Genomic DNA, 15649 nt, shown 5'->3' with positions numbered 1-15649 from the left:
TGGCTTTAATGGGATAATGGGTTTTTGCTCTCATATGTATTGATGAGGTCGGGGAGTCCAGGAAATCCCAGAGGACGGAGTTGCATGGTAGATTCATGGATGCATAATTACTCAGAGAGTCTGGTGTCTTGAAATGAACTGTGATAATGAGTAGATATGTTGTTCTGAAACCACGGCCTTCTGAGAGCTGTGTCTCTGAAGTGTTAAGATATCAGGATGGTAAAGGGTTCAGTATGTTCCAGTGTCCGAGTGATAAGATCGCTGGTTACGTCAAGGTACGTCAATAGGGACCGTAACTATGATTGTGGCTTGAACTGTTCTATAGTTTGTTGCAATAAACTCTGAATACACAACTTTGACAGTTTTAATGATGGATTGTATCTTCATGGAAAGAGTTTCCATCCCATTAATATCTAATGTCATTATGCTTTAATTTCTTTCTCCACAATTTGACCTTCCATAAATAATGCTTAATTATGCCTAATGGTCTATTTATCAGTTCTGGCTCTGTGCAGAGTTTGACGTATTATTTTTTAAACCACTTTAAACATTACATGTGATTCAGCCATAGCAGTGCTTCGAGACAATAAGTCTGCGATCCAGATACAGAAAAAGCATACCGCGGAGTGCAAATGGTTTGTAACTACACCAATCGGACATAACATCATGACCACTTTCCCAATATTGTGTAGGTCTCCTTTGTGCCTCCAAAACAACTGTTTTGACTCATCAGAGAATCAACATGGGCCTCCTGAGGGTGTCCTGTGATGTCTGGCAACAGAATGATGTTAGTGAGATACTTGATCAGTTTAGGATCTAGTGAACTTGGAGGCCAGGTCAACACCTTGTGCTATTCTTCATGTTTTTTGAGTTGTTGAAATTTTTGTGTGTGTGCCGTCAAGGAGCGTCATTGCTATGGGGTGGGGGCATCTGGTCTGGTCTAGGTGGGTGCTACATGTCTAACATCCACATGAATGCCAGGTTCAAAAGTTTCCCAACATTGTATTGTCACAAGATGGTCAATGTTATTTACTTCTGTCAGTGGTTTTAATGTTGTGGCTGATTGGTGTAAGTGTAAGGGATACTTGGAATATTAAAATCTTAGTTCTTGGGTACTCCATCGTATGATGTAGTTAAACGTAGAGCAAGCCCAGTGTACCCCCAGCCATTTGTTATCCGTCTACAGACATCTGTTCCTGCAAGAACAATGAAATAAATAATGGTGGAGGGTTTTTTAGATAGACAGATAGATGGCTGAACGGACGGACAGCACCGCTTCACAGCAGGGGTTCTTCCTGACACGCCGTGAACCCACCGCTCCTCACTTCAAAGAGAGCAGTGCATTCTGGGTTAAACTGCAGGATTTTACCGTTGCGTAACAACCAAGGGGTGTTTCTAGGATTTGAGGGAAAGGGAGGCCGTGCGTGTTTGCGCGTCTGTCTGTCTGGGTTGAGATGTGTTGAGCGTGTGGGTGGGTGAATGCACTTGATCTGATAAAGCACAGTCTGTCTCCTCTCACGCTGATTATCAGATGAGGTGGTTCCATTGAGGGTTTAGATGATAGGCACACAAACGTTGATCCTTCAGTTTCTATACTTACTACAGTGCTCTTTTCTCATTTTAGTAGCGCATATTCAGGGTTTTACTCAACATCATTATGTCTTAAAAGTGAAGGTTTTACTCTATAAATGAACAAGAACCCCCCTTAAACTGATTCATATTGTTTTGACTTGATTTTTGTAATGGCTGTCAGATAACCAGACCAGCAAGCACGACCAAACTGAAGACAACAGAGGAGTCTTCTGCCATGTGAGGAATCAGCCATGTTGTTGGTGGAATCCAGTCAGGAGTATGGGATGAGACAGTGCTGGTGTTGCCAAATACAAGGCATCTGGATTGTGTTTCATCCTGCTGGGGCCTGGCCCTCAGCAGATGGTGCTAGGCAAACAAGCAACAGTGATTAGAACCAGAGGGGCGGCCCTCTCACTTACTTGCACTCATTTCATGCATGCCTGTCGAAAGGCCAGTTTTAATAACACGCACCAATGGGAGAAGAGTGCCTCCGCACTGCTCCAGAGCTTCATTTACTGTAAATGCTGGTGATGACTGATAATCAGCATTTCCTTCTGCTTTTTTCCTTCTGTATTTAATATGCAATTTCGATTTTAATTTTGGGTAGCCTTTCTGCTCAGCACAGAGGCAGCCAATTTGTCTGCATATTACAAAAAGAAACCGGGACAGATGGTGTTGTATAAACAATTCGGTTGAACCGCTCAAGCGTCTTTTCATCAAATTTGCAGCTAAGAACAAACAAGCGCGAGGCGACGTAAGAGTGAGATGCCACGAAGCTCCAAGCTGGCACACAGACTCACAACATCCCCTTCTCTTCATCCAGACTGAGCGTACCCTCGATATTACCAAGCATTAGCTGTGGATGGCTGCTTTGCACAGGGAGGAGGGGGCTGTCGCCGGGCTACTGTTCCACTGTTCTACTTCTAATACATGATGGCAGGGTGTTTTTTTTTTTTGTTTTTTTTTGAAAATCTCACCACATGATGTCCACATGATACAAAAACACGCTGCAGCGCTTACCCACAATGGCAGCGGAGTTTACTGGCTGTGTGGGAGCTGATGAGAGCAGACTGTGCAGCTGCCACGGTGGTCCCCAGGACGCAACAACGACAAAAGGCAGGCTCTGAGCAGACTAAAGAGGTTCAATGTAGGACTAGCTAAAGTCTGGCTAAGTGAAGAGCCTTTTGGCACGTCGAGGGCCATATGGTTTACTTTGCCATAAAATGTCACATACAATTCATTGGCCTCTTCCTGTAGCAACATCTCTGTTCCTCTGTTACACTAACAATTGGGTACAACAGGGTCAAAAAGTAGAACCAACAAGGAGTTACGACAGTATTCAAGTGGCTATGTGGTCATGCACTCTACACCGACCAGCCACAACATTAAAACCACTGACAGGAGAAGTAAATAACACAGACCATCTTGTAACAACACAATGTTCTGCTGGGAAACTTTTGGACCCGGCATTTGTGTGGATGGTGCTTAGACATGTGCCACCCACCTAGACCAGACCAGGCACCCCCACCCCATAGCAATGACACTCCTTGACGGCAGCAGCCATCCCCAGCAGGCCACAAAAACCGTTCAGGAACAACTCAAAAAAGCATGAAAAACGGCACAAGGTGTTGACCTGGCCTCCAAATCTAAACTGATCAAGTATCTGTGGGATGATCCACAGAGGCCCCTCCCCTCAACCCATAGGACCCAAAGGCCCCCACTAACAACATTCTGTTGCCAGACACCACAGGACACCCTCAGAAGGTCCATGTCCATTCTCTGATGAGTCACAACTGTTTTGGAGGCGCAAGAGAGACCTACACATTATCAGGAGGGTGGCCATAATGTTATGCCTGATCGGTGTATATTTGACTAAGCATGGTTATTCATTCTCAGGACAAACTGTGTTGGTCCCCACTTTTATTTTGGCTCATGTGAATTATTTGCACTGCTCAAAATAAAGAAGAAAACGTCTGTATGAACAACAGCAAAGGCTCTCACCTGCTCTGACAGTCTGCTGTGTCCATTTCTGTCTTCTAAAGTCAAAGTCAAGATCACAGTGGACAGGAAACAAAACACGGGACAGCTGAGCCAGTTGTGAAACACTGTGTGGCCGGACAGAGTGGTGGGACAACATTTTAACAGCTGCTCCTGTCCATGAAAAAACACACAACTTGAAAGTGCCAACAGCCCATCCTCCCCCCCACCTCCCGCCACTCAGCCCAACCCACCACCACCAAGGGAAAGTTGATGTGACTTATGTGAAGATCTGGGGGCATGAGAAATAGGCTGACATTATACACTTTTCTTCTGACTCGCATACCGTACCCACAGGCCCCGAGACCACAGGGCCTTTCTTTAGATTTGTGTTTCTCCTCTCTTATTCTCCGTTGGGAGGATTCCTTCCGTCCATTCCCACAGCCTCAATGCAAGGGTCCAGTCAGGAGGAAGACAGAGAGCCCTACAGAACTGTACCTCCCACCCTGTGAACTTTGACAGCCAAGTTTAAAGGGTGCTTCAGTCACATGAAAATTTTCTAGCTGTACACAGAAAAAAATCAAACCTTGGAAGGTGTTGTCCCGTCTGAAAACTGCTGGAGATTAAATTTTATCTGCTTCTATTTCACCACATCCTTTGCACTATTCCTAAAACATCCAATTAATGCGTTCATTGAGAGAGGGCGTGATATCCTTTATGTGGACTGACTGGAAACTGAATTACTGGCACTGAAAAACTGTCAAGAGAGGAAGTTCTTTGTGCTGAGTTCTGCTCCGGCAGCCAGAGTTTCCCGCATGAATCATAACACCGGTTCCACAAAGGAGCAGCAACTGTCAGGTACAGAACGCGCTCCTCGTCCAACAGAGTCTGGGAAGTGTGAAAAGTCTGCTGACCTCGGGATGAACCAGGAGAGTTTTAGCTGCAGTGACTGGCCACATTCTCGCTCTTTCACCACTGGTGGCCATGGATACAGTCGTCTTTGTTTGTCAGCGGCAGTCAAAGACTTCAAAGACGGTGCCGGGCGCGCTCTAGTTCTGCGACTGGCCACTTGACCCTCGGACGCCCCGCTCGTGGAGAGCCGGGATAGGAAATGAACTAAAGATTACTCTGACCACAATCAGTCATGGGATAAAGGGGGGGGGGGGCTTCTCACCAGAGGATATTAGCCTTTGCAGCAAGAAGGGAGAAGAATACACTGGGCACTCAGAGATAAATACCAGGGTGGTGGTCCTTCAGATTCAATTAATAGTGACTTTGGGTGGCATGGCGGCTACTTTGAAGAATTCAGACTTTGGCAGTGGCTTTTTCTTGCCTCTGAAAAGGGCAGCGTGACAAGAAATGAATACCAAGAGGACTAAACTGCTCCGGTCAAAATGTCACCGTTAATGTCACTGATCAGTGATGGCAATGGTGGGCATGCTTTGATTAGCAGTGGATACAAATATGTCCCTCTTGATGCAATCTTCTTCTCGTGACCTTACTCTGACAGGGGATACGGGAAGGAATATTTCTTCGAGGGAAGGAGTTGTTTTTGTTTTTTCGTACGTCCGAAAAGTTTGCTTGTGGAGCTGTAGTAAAAGTAAGAGTGAGTCACAACCCGTTATGACTAATGGGATGGGGTTCAAACTGTGTCATCAACGCCAGATTTCCCGCACGATCCCTAAATACAGCTTTCCTCGAAGTCTGACATATCGCTCTCGCAGCGCCAAAGCAAACAGTGCAAAATAAAAGAGCACACTGTGTGAAAATAGTCTTTATTTATTTATTTCTTTTGATTAATGGTACCAGCTAGGTTGAAGAAATTAGCCATATGAAGCTGGCGGAACAAACAACACACATTTAACGTCTTTGGGTGTAGCTTTTATAATAAACAGACCGAAAATATGTTGTTATTTTTTTTCCACGCAGCTCATTCCACTCTAAATATGGCCGTGGAGCGAGTTATCCGTGCACTCACGCCAAGTTCTTTTTAATCTCAAACCTTTACAATTTCACATCCCCTCTTTGAGCCAAGAGCTCCCTGCTGAACATTAGGTTTTAGCACCCGCTTCCTGTTTGCTTGAGGAAATCTGCCGCTTCTGAGGCCGGCCTTGCATGTAAAGTCCTGCCAGGTAGCAAGCAGCAAATTACGTTGGCCTCCTTTCAAAGTAAGGGTACGCTTTAACACCGGCAGCCAAGTTAGGAACATTTAGTCTCCCCATAAAAGTGTATTAAACCAACTGCCAAGAGAAAATGAATGTGTATATCACACTTTCCATAGACAAAGGAAAATACCAGAGGGGCTGATGAATAGTGTGTAATCTCCACTTTCAATCCTGTAATTACTGCAAAAACTTGTTTACAAAGATAAATTCCTCTGCAGACATGGGTGTCATCAGTGCAACATGAAACTAACATGAACAAGAACCATTTTTTTTCCCCCCTCACTGTGGATTGTTTGCGAGCTTTGAGTGAGCGCACACTGCTAGGGAGGGTGTTTTGTGCCGTTGCAGAAATAGCCGGGGATGGATGTGCGTGTTTGAGACCAACTGAGCGAACCGCAGTTGGTGCGCTCGCTCGACTGAGTGGATAAACAGAGGATTCATGTGGACATGCCTTGCCACAATAATGACATCTTCACAGAGCCCTCTGTGGGGAGAGAAAACGGGTCTGTTTCTTTTTAAGTCCCAAAATGAACCATCTTTCTGAGACATCAAAGCGGCCTCCACTTTAAGCTCCTGCCTCCTGCTCATGTTTTTGTTGAACCAACCTCTCATTGTCCATAACCACCAGGGTAAATCAAAAACAACATGCGTAGTTATCTTGATAGAGTTAATAATGATGAAATGATCACTGGCTTTAAAGGAATCAAACAGCCTCCCCTGGGCTGTTGTTGGTAACAGCGACTGGAAGGAAATCAGTTGCTGTTCAAGGAAATCAGATGCTGTTCATGTGACAGCCTCTTGGGTTATCCCCACATGAAAAGGGCCATACTGTTCTTTATGTACTGAGGCACTGCACATTTTTGCTGTACATAATCTACTTACTCTAGGATTGTCATAACTAATTATACAGCTCAGAGCGCCATTAACTGTGTCAACGCACTGAGGAGGAAGATAATGTAAAGGCTGAAAACCGGACTTTGTGAGGGCATCTGCAGATGAGGAGCTGATCAGGCATAACATTATGAACACCTGCCTAATATCGTGTAGATTTCCCTTGTGTCTACTATGGATCCAAAGGCTGAGTCCAGTGCAAATTCCAGTGCATCCCACAGATACTTAAAGATTGGAATCTATTTTTTTTGTGTGTGTCTGTGTCAGGCTGCATCCTGCTGAGGATGGCTGCTGCCATCAAGGAGTGTCATTGCTATGAGGTGGGGATGCCTGGTCTGGTCTAGGTGGGTGGTACATGTCTAAGCACCATCCGCATGAATGCCTGAAATACCTCTGCAATGTTGTGGTACGCGTCGCCACAATGTGCAATTACATTTCTGAAGCTAGATTATAATTCTGCCTTCTACATCTACATCTACATCTACATCGTAGATGTATCATATGCCACTGCCGTGATCTCAGTTTCACAGACGGCAAGAGCTGTGATCGGTCTAAAATTTCACCGTCCAACACTCTCGATGGCCTGACAACTTCAGAACATTGAGAACACGCTGATGCACAAGTAGAAAATGCTTACGGCTTTGTAGACCACATGCGTGGGCTCCACTTTAAATCAAGGAGGTGGATTCAGGATATGGTGTGAGGTACATATCTGAAACAGAAGCACAAATCTACCTTTAATTCAGTGATTGCAGAGCATACAGTCAGGTCCATAAATATTGGGACATCAACACAATTCTAATCTTTTTGGCTCTATACACCGCCACAGTGGATTTGAAATGAAACGAACAAGATGTGCTTTAACTGCAGACTTTCAGCTTTAATTTGAGGGTATTTACATCCAAATCAGGTCAACGGTGTAGGAATTACAACAGTTTGTATATGTGCCTCCCACTTTTTAAAGGACCAAAAGTAATGGGACAAATTAACAACCATAAATCAAACTTTCACTTTTTAATACTTGGTTGCAAATCCTTTGCAGTCAATTACAGCCTGAAGTCTGGAACGCATAGAAATCACCAGACACTGGGTTTCATCCCTGGTGATGCTCTGCCAGACCTCTACTGCAACTGTCTTCAGTTCCTGCTTGTTCTTGGGGAATTTTCCCTTCAGCTTTGTCTTCAGCAAGTGAAATGCATGCTCAATCGGATTCAGGTCAGGTGATTGACTTGGTCATTGCATAACATTCCACTTATTTGCCTTAAAAAACTCTTTGGTTGCTTTCGCAGTATGCTTCGGGTCATTGTCCATCTGCACTGTGAAGTGCCGTCCAATGAGTTCTGAAGCATTTGGCTGAATGTGAGCAGATAATATTGCCCGAAACACTTCAGAATTCATCCTGCTGCTTTAGTCAGCAGTCACATCATCAATAAATACAAGGGAACCAGTTCCATTGGCAGCCATACATGCCCACGCCATGACACTACCATCACCATGCTTCACTGATGAGGTGGTATGCTTTGGATCATGAGCAGTTCCTTTCCTTCTCCATACTCTTCTCTTCCCATCACTCTGGTACAAGTTGATCTTTGTCTCATCTATCTATAGGATGTTGTTCCAGAACTGTGAAGGCTTTTTTAGATGTTGTTTGGCAAACTCTAATCTGGCCTTCCTGTTTTTGAGGCTCACCAATGGTTTACATCTTGTGGTGAACCCTCTGTATTCACTCTGGTGAAGTCTTCTCTTGATTGTTGACTTTGACGCACATACACCTACCTCCTGGAGAGTGTTCCTGATCTGGCCAACTGTTGTGAAGGGTGTTTTCTTCACCAGGGAAAGAATTCTTCGGTCATCCACCACAGTTGTTTTCCGTGGTCTTCCGGGTCTTTTGGTGTTGCTGAGCTCACCGGTGCGTTCTTTCTTTTTAAGAATGTTCCAAACAGTTGATTTGGCCACACCTAGTGTTTTTGCTATCTCTCTGATGGGTTTGTTTTGATTTTTCAGACTGATGATGGCTTGCTTCACTGATAGTGACAGCTCTTTGGATCTCATATGCAATCCCAAATGCAAATAGCACCCTTGAAATGAACTCTAGACCTTTTATCTGCTCCTTGTAAATGGGATAATGAGGGAATAACACACACCTGGCCATGGAACAGCTGAGCAGCCAATTGTCCCATTACTTTTGGTCCTTTAAAAAGTGGGAGGCACATATACAAACTGTTGTAATTCCTACACCGTTGACCTGAGTTGGATGTAAATACCCTCAAATTAAAGCTGAAAGTCTGCAGTTAAAGCACATCTTGTTCGTTTCAAATTAAAATCCATTGTGGTGGTGTATAGAGCCAAAAAGATTAGAATTGTGTCGATGTCCCAATATTTATGGACCTGACTGTATTTATCCCTTCTTTGTAGAAGTCAGTGTCTTGTGCCTGTGGAAAGTGGGCTGAAGCCACATTGACATCATGATCTCTGCTGATCTCCTTCTTCACCAATTCAACAGCCCAGATGTAAGAAGGAGCATCCTGACCTAGTGATACCACTTGTGGACCTCTTTGGTTAATAAGGCGACTGCAAAAAAGGTCAGTGTCATCCAATGTGGCAGTTAACCAAAACAGAGAAACCACAAACATTATCAACTTCAAACTTTCAGCGCAATCACCCAAAGCCTGAACTCCCTTTCTCCCTCAGGGAAACACACTTATCAGTCAGCCCTCTCACACAACTATGCTGCAAATGTGCAAACAAGCCAAATCTAAATTCTCGGCCCCAGTTGAAATCTGAATTAAATAAAAATCAGTCCAATTGGGTCAGCATTAACAACTTGCGAACACAACACTGTCAGTTCATCACAGTTCATCGCCAAGTTTGTTGCAAACAGTTGTCCTGATCAAGGTATGCCGCCTTTCCGTTCAGTTTTGACCTCACAGATGTCTGATGGAAATGTCCACCTCTTCGGTCGCTAAATGTGACCGCATTGCTTCGCGTCCAAGTGCCCAGTTTTGCTCCTGAATCAAACAAAAGTGACGTCACGAGCTGTACAAACTTAACAATCAGCTGCAGGAAACTCACCGGCAGAGCTGAAGGTGACTATAGACTTCTCCATGGGTCCCAAGGAGCAATAAAAGTAGCCTTTTCATCCATTGATAATATTAAAATGTACCAGACCAGAACAGGTTTAATAGTTTTCTTGATGAGGCTGAACATGAATATATTGTTATATTTCTTCTTAACTGGTTGGCTTCCATTGCAACTTCTTGCCACAAGCAGTGAGATCAACATGTACTTAACCTACTAGAGTACTGTATAACTCCAAGAAACTGACTTAAATGTTCTAGTCCACCCTGGACTCTTGACCGTGTTTGCTGCTGTACCTCCACATGTTATAATTAAAACATCATTTATTTAATTTCCAATGTTTTATTCACTTTTCAACACCCACACACATACACACACTACAAAAACAGTGTGTTTGGTTCTTTGAACTTGTACAACAAGGCCTCAAGCATGAAGAATGCTCTCTCCAGTTGCAGTTTTTCACGAATGGAAAGAGCCCAGAGAGGATTTTTAAACTGACGTCACCCGCAAGCAAGCTCACAATAATATTGTGCATGGGCTCTAGACTAAGCACTTCATAATGAACTGAACAAAGGTATTCCTGTGGTCAGTAAAGCAAGGCTCCTGTTTTATATCTCCTTAAATGAGCGTTCAGGAAAAAAAAGGGCCTTAGTTGGCTGAAATCAGATGAAAACATTAGAAAATTGTCATTGTTGGAAGAACATGTGGTGTTTCCTGCTTAGCTACGAACACTTGGCTTAAGCTTGTTCCTGCCAAATCTGGGGTCAAATCTGGGTTTTTGGTTTCCCCTCTCATTCATGTTAGTAATACAGTCATGCTATGAATTGTGGGTAATTGTCTTCTGCACTGCAGTGTACTGTATCCGCATAACGGAGGAAGCTTTACAGTGGGGTACATACTGATGGTCTGCAAATGAGCTGCACTCCATCTCTGTATTCTGATCAGATGTCTGGATTCTGCGTCAAGCTGAAGGGATGATTCTCGAAATGGTTCTGGTTAAAAGACTCAGCAAGTCACTGGCTCTGGCCCAAACACTGTCCTATTTGCATTCCTCAAAGGCAAGCTGTCCAATATTATCTCTACTCACTCCAACAGAGGCCCCAGAGGCCACAAAGGACTTGCTGTGTCGGCTTCTTCCCACATCACATTTGCAAGAGGGGAGAGGCCGCCTTCAGAAGTGTTTAATTACGCCACAGTGAAGCACGCACCTGCGGACAACAGGTGTTTAAGTCCTTAAACTGCGAGGGAGCCTTCCTTTATTCCAAAGAAAATGTCTCAGGCCCTGCCAGTGTCAGACATTTATTACCTGCTATCTCTGATGTCATCACATTTTCCCTGAAATCCCAAGGCAGAGCATGTCTGTGGAAGCGCATCAGAAGAATTAATTCCTTTCATTCTCTGAACTGGAACTTTAAAAACACTTTGAATAACTTTGTGCGTGCAAGCAAGCAAGCAAGCAAGCACACGCAGGTACGGGGGATCATGCACGATAGCCCGGCTTGGCTGAATTGATAATCTACACCATCTCCCGCGGCAGACGCACGCGATCCAGTGTCGTGACTAAACATTTGGCGTCAGTCCTCATAGGAAAGCCACGCACTTCCGTGTCAGGGAGTCTGCAGGTGTTCAGTCTTATGGAAGGAAAAAGAGTAAGGAGGAAGGAGTGTCCGCCCGTGTGGGGGATCCAGGTTGAGCCGTGGGAGTAAAAGGAGAGGAGGCGGCCTCTACAGTGTAATATTTCCACACAGAGGATTAAGGTTGTTTGAGGGATAGAGATAAGACATTGCGGGATCAGTGCGCTGTTAAATGTATCTGCGAGAGCCAGCAGAGGAGCAACGGTTATGCAGAGGCTCTGCCAACATTCCTGAGGATCAACACCAGCTAACGGCTCCCACCTCTCCCCCCCCCGCTGCCAAAAGTAAAACTGATAAGGGAAGCTCACTGTAGCTGCTCAGACCACTAAACCATCCAGCAAGTAGTTGTGTGCCTTTGTAGTGAGTTTAATCCAAACTACAACAATATAATGCTATTTTCATATTAATGCATCGCAATTGAATCAAAAAATATCATTTAAAACACATTTTCTTTTGCATGTGAGTACTTTTACCTTTTTTACCTTGCAATGTTGATTTGTTTCTGCTGGGAAACGTAGCACAATGTGACCATTTGAAGGCTCTCTGCAATCAGAGACATACCGCCCACGTTATGGAGGCGAATGACCGTGAGCCTCAAGAAAATATCAGGCCGTGCTGAGGTCTCAATTTCACGCGGATGTTGCAAACAATCAAAGGACCTCATGCACTGTACCAGAACGGCTCAGGCGGCTGAGCTGAGGGAAGAATATGTGAATTCACAAGGACATCTAGTGGTTGGAAATGGCATGAAAGGACATACTGTACGTGTTAGCTGCACAGACATTGAAAATTGTATTTTAGTGTCACCGACAGATGAAAGGGAAGAGGTGAGAGCGCTGTTAATCTATAAAAGACTCCCAGGTGCACAGAGACATTAAAGGGCCGCGGAGCGAGCACATGGAGCCAGTGCAGGCGCGGACTACGGGGCGTGACGTCTACATTAGATGACAAGATCCTCTCCACACCTGAGCCAATCTTCTAATTTAAAAAGTATCGACGAGGACTCACAGGCACTCACCAGGCCCTTGTGTCCTCTAGCTGTGAGAAATCCTAATCTATCACAGCGGCTCTTTGAGAAAGGCAGACAGTGAAGTGATTGTGTGGCGGCCAGGGCCCTCTGGCCTCGTAATCTCACTTTGAGCGGAATGAACGCTCCTTGTTTCTCAGCAGACGTGCGCGGTTCCTCTGCAGCATTGCCGCTGTGTTACAGGATGCGTTTGATCTGCTGCCGAAGGGAGGTAAAATATTAAAGGTCAAGGAAAGCCATGGAGACAAAGCGCTGAGGGCGGGAGCACGGGGGGATTGAAGCCAAGGATGATGACATTGGAGGGAAGATGAAATAGACAGGTCAGTGTCAGTCTGAATATAGTAAATTCACAGAATTCAGGTAATAGTTTGAACTATAACTCATATCTCTGCTACATATTTAAATGCTTCATATGCCAGTGAGGAAACAAAAACAAGTTCAAATTTAAATACAATCTTTATTGGGGTCATAGGCATCTCCCAAAGGTATAATCCAATAAACAGCAACACAGGCATTTACAATTCAAGGACGAATAATTCACTTGTACAATAACAAATTGAAAGATTTTGCCTCTTGCAGATATCCTTCTCCCGCCGTTGCCCTTAAATCTGAATGGCAGACGTCAAACCAAGCACTCAATTCAACAATATTTCTAATATCACTTTAAATAAAATATGCCAGCACCGACAATTTGTCATATTTTCTGGATGCTGCTGCCTTTTCTTGTCTCTGTTTTTTTTTTGTTTTGTTTTGTTTTTTCATGACGGCCAGCAAAAACAACAGCTTTTGTAATACGCTCGGTAGGAAATGAACAGTTAATACGATTACTTCACAGAACATTTGAAGACTAAAAGGCTTTCTTTGAATTTCAAAACCCACCGGAATAAATCTCAACTAATACTGACCAGACCGCCTGTTTTACGGGCAAAGTTTACAATACAACTCTTTAATAATGGGAAAAGACGCTTTGCTTTGCTCAAGTAGAGAATGTGGAAAAAGGAGATTGTTTTTTTTTTTATTCAAAATTGCTCTTGTAAAAATTCATTATGTTGCCATTTAGAAATGTCTAAATTAATTCTGCATTGTGATGCCGTTATAGATTTAAATATACAATATAATATACGCTTTATTTCTCTATATAATGTTTGTGAGGTTGCATTTGTGTTTGTAAGTAGCTGGGCATAAGTCCTGGTTTGAAAATAATACAGGAAAATATAACTGTTAACTAAATATCACACTTTTGTCCTGGTTTATGATAAGCTATAGAGTTTACAGAAGAGATCGTGGGAGGAATTGGGAAAGAAATTCTACCTGAAAACTCCCTAAAAGACAAACATAAAGGCAAGTGTGTTCAGATGGACTCAAAGGATTCCCCGCGCTTGAACGCCTGATTGATCGATCCTTCCAGTGCAGCACACTCTCCAGGCATAGATTTTTTAGTTTTTTTATTTGCGTGCTTCATCCTCACAGCTCAACAGGCTAACAACAAAGCACTACACGAAAGCGGCTACTGTAAAGTTACGTCACGATCAGAATGCTGTCGGTGTGAAGATTTTGGTGCTAAGTTCTCGCTATTTGCTACAGTGTTTTTCAGCGTTTCTTCACGACACATGCACTTTAACACTTTGCAATCGAAAATAATAATAGTTTCCGACGTTCGTTAGGAGATCGCAACATCTTGATTGTGTATCATTTCCTGTATATTCCTTTCGAGGCTAAAATCAATAAACGCCATCGTGTGGTTTGTGAGTTCTGTGTTTTTGCTCACAATGAACCAAGTCAATCCAACATAGGCCGGCCTTGTCTTAAAGGGGAACTACCGTTTTTTACAACCTGGACCTTATTTCTGGCATAAAACACGATCGTTTACGCACCCATATAACTTTGGTGTGATTTGGAGTCGTTCGGAAGATATTTAAATCTAGTGGAGCGCTGCGTATATCCATATAGTGGGAGTGACTGGGGCACCGGAACCCAGCCTCTAAATAACACATTATCTGCCGCGAAACTCGTTCATTTTACCAATATTTTGTTATGATACGCTAGTGCTATTCCCCGTTGAGTCCAGAGTTACCTCTTATCATCATCCGGGGTCTGTAGATTGACCTAATAACCTCTGACCTGGATGATGTCATCTCTGAGCACCGCACACACCCTGCGTAGCTTGTTCACCTGTAATTTGCTACTGCTAGTTTTTTGCAACATGGCTGAATATTTTTCCGATTCTGAGGTTGTGGATGACTTTGTTTATGATGGACGTCCTTACCATTTTGCGCTAGAATATACGGATGAGGAGCTCGTTGAAAGGAGGATGCGGAGGCACAGCCAGACAGAGACAGAGAGGCCAAAGAACAACAAACCGTTGCACGTCCGCGAATAGATAACAGGTAACTCTGGACTCAACGAGGAATAGCACAAGCGTATCATAACAAAATATTGGTGAAATTAACGGGTTTCGCATCAGAGAGGCTGCGTTTCGGTGCCCCAGTCACTCCCACTATATGGATACACGCGGCACTCCGCTGGATCTGAATATCTTCCGAATTACTCCAAATGACACCAAAGTTATATGGGTGAGTAAACAATCGTATTTTATGCCAGAAATAAGGTCCAGGTTGTAAAAAGTGGTAGTTCCCTAAGCTACATTTTAAACAGGAAGGGCCACAGACTTAATAATCGATCCAACCTGTGGTTAGATTTTTAGCTTTCTCTTTCACTATATTGTGTTTTTTTTTTGTTGTTTGTTTTTTGTTTTATCATTCATGAGCTCTAACAAGGATGCCCCAGGTGACTGATATTAATCATTTTGGAGCTGAATGCATTCTCACTGTGACTAACAGATGATTAAAAGTTAAGCCACAATTTCTTTTCCTAAAGTTTTATAAAGTTTTATACCCCCCGTGACCCTCTACAGGGTGAGCAGTCGGAGAAGATGAATGAATGAATGAATGAAAAAATTTAAAACGGAGTTGAACTATTTTAGACTGAAATCAATGCTTTTTAAAGTTCAAACCCTTCAGACTAGGTATTATGATACCAAGAATAAATAACCCATGGTTTAGTAATGATCCCAGCCTTTCAGTCACTGACACAGCTTCGAGAGACTGGCTTGTATTGAGTTTTAACTTCCAGGTCAAGAGAGCTGCTGCAGGTAAGAAGCCTTTCCCCAGCCCAGGTTCATTGCACTTTTCTCTTTCCCTCAAGAGATTAAGCTCCACAGCATGACACAAACTCAAACGTGTACAAGGCCTGTAATGAGCCGGCATCGATTCAGCGTTCGGATAACAAAGGCCGTGTCTGATGTT

The sequence above is a fragment of the Chelon labrosus genome (assembly GCF_963514085.1).
Source record: "Chelon labrosus genome assembly, chromosome: 21".
NCBI lineage: Eukaryota > Metazoa > Chordata > Actinopteri > Mugiliformes > Mugilidae > Chelon > Chelon labrosus.
The sequence above is the reverse complement of the archived record's forward strand: the minus strand, read 5'-3'. Positions refer to the sequence as shown.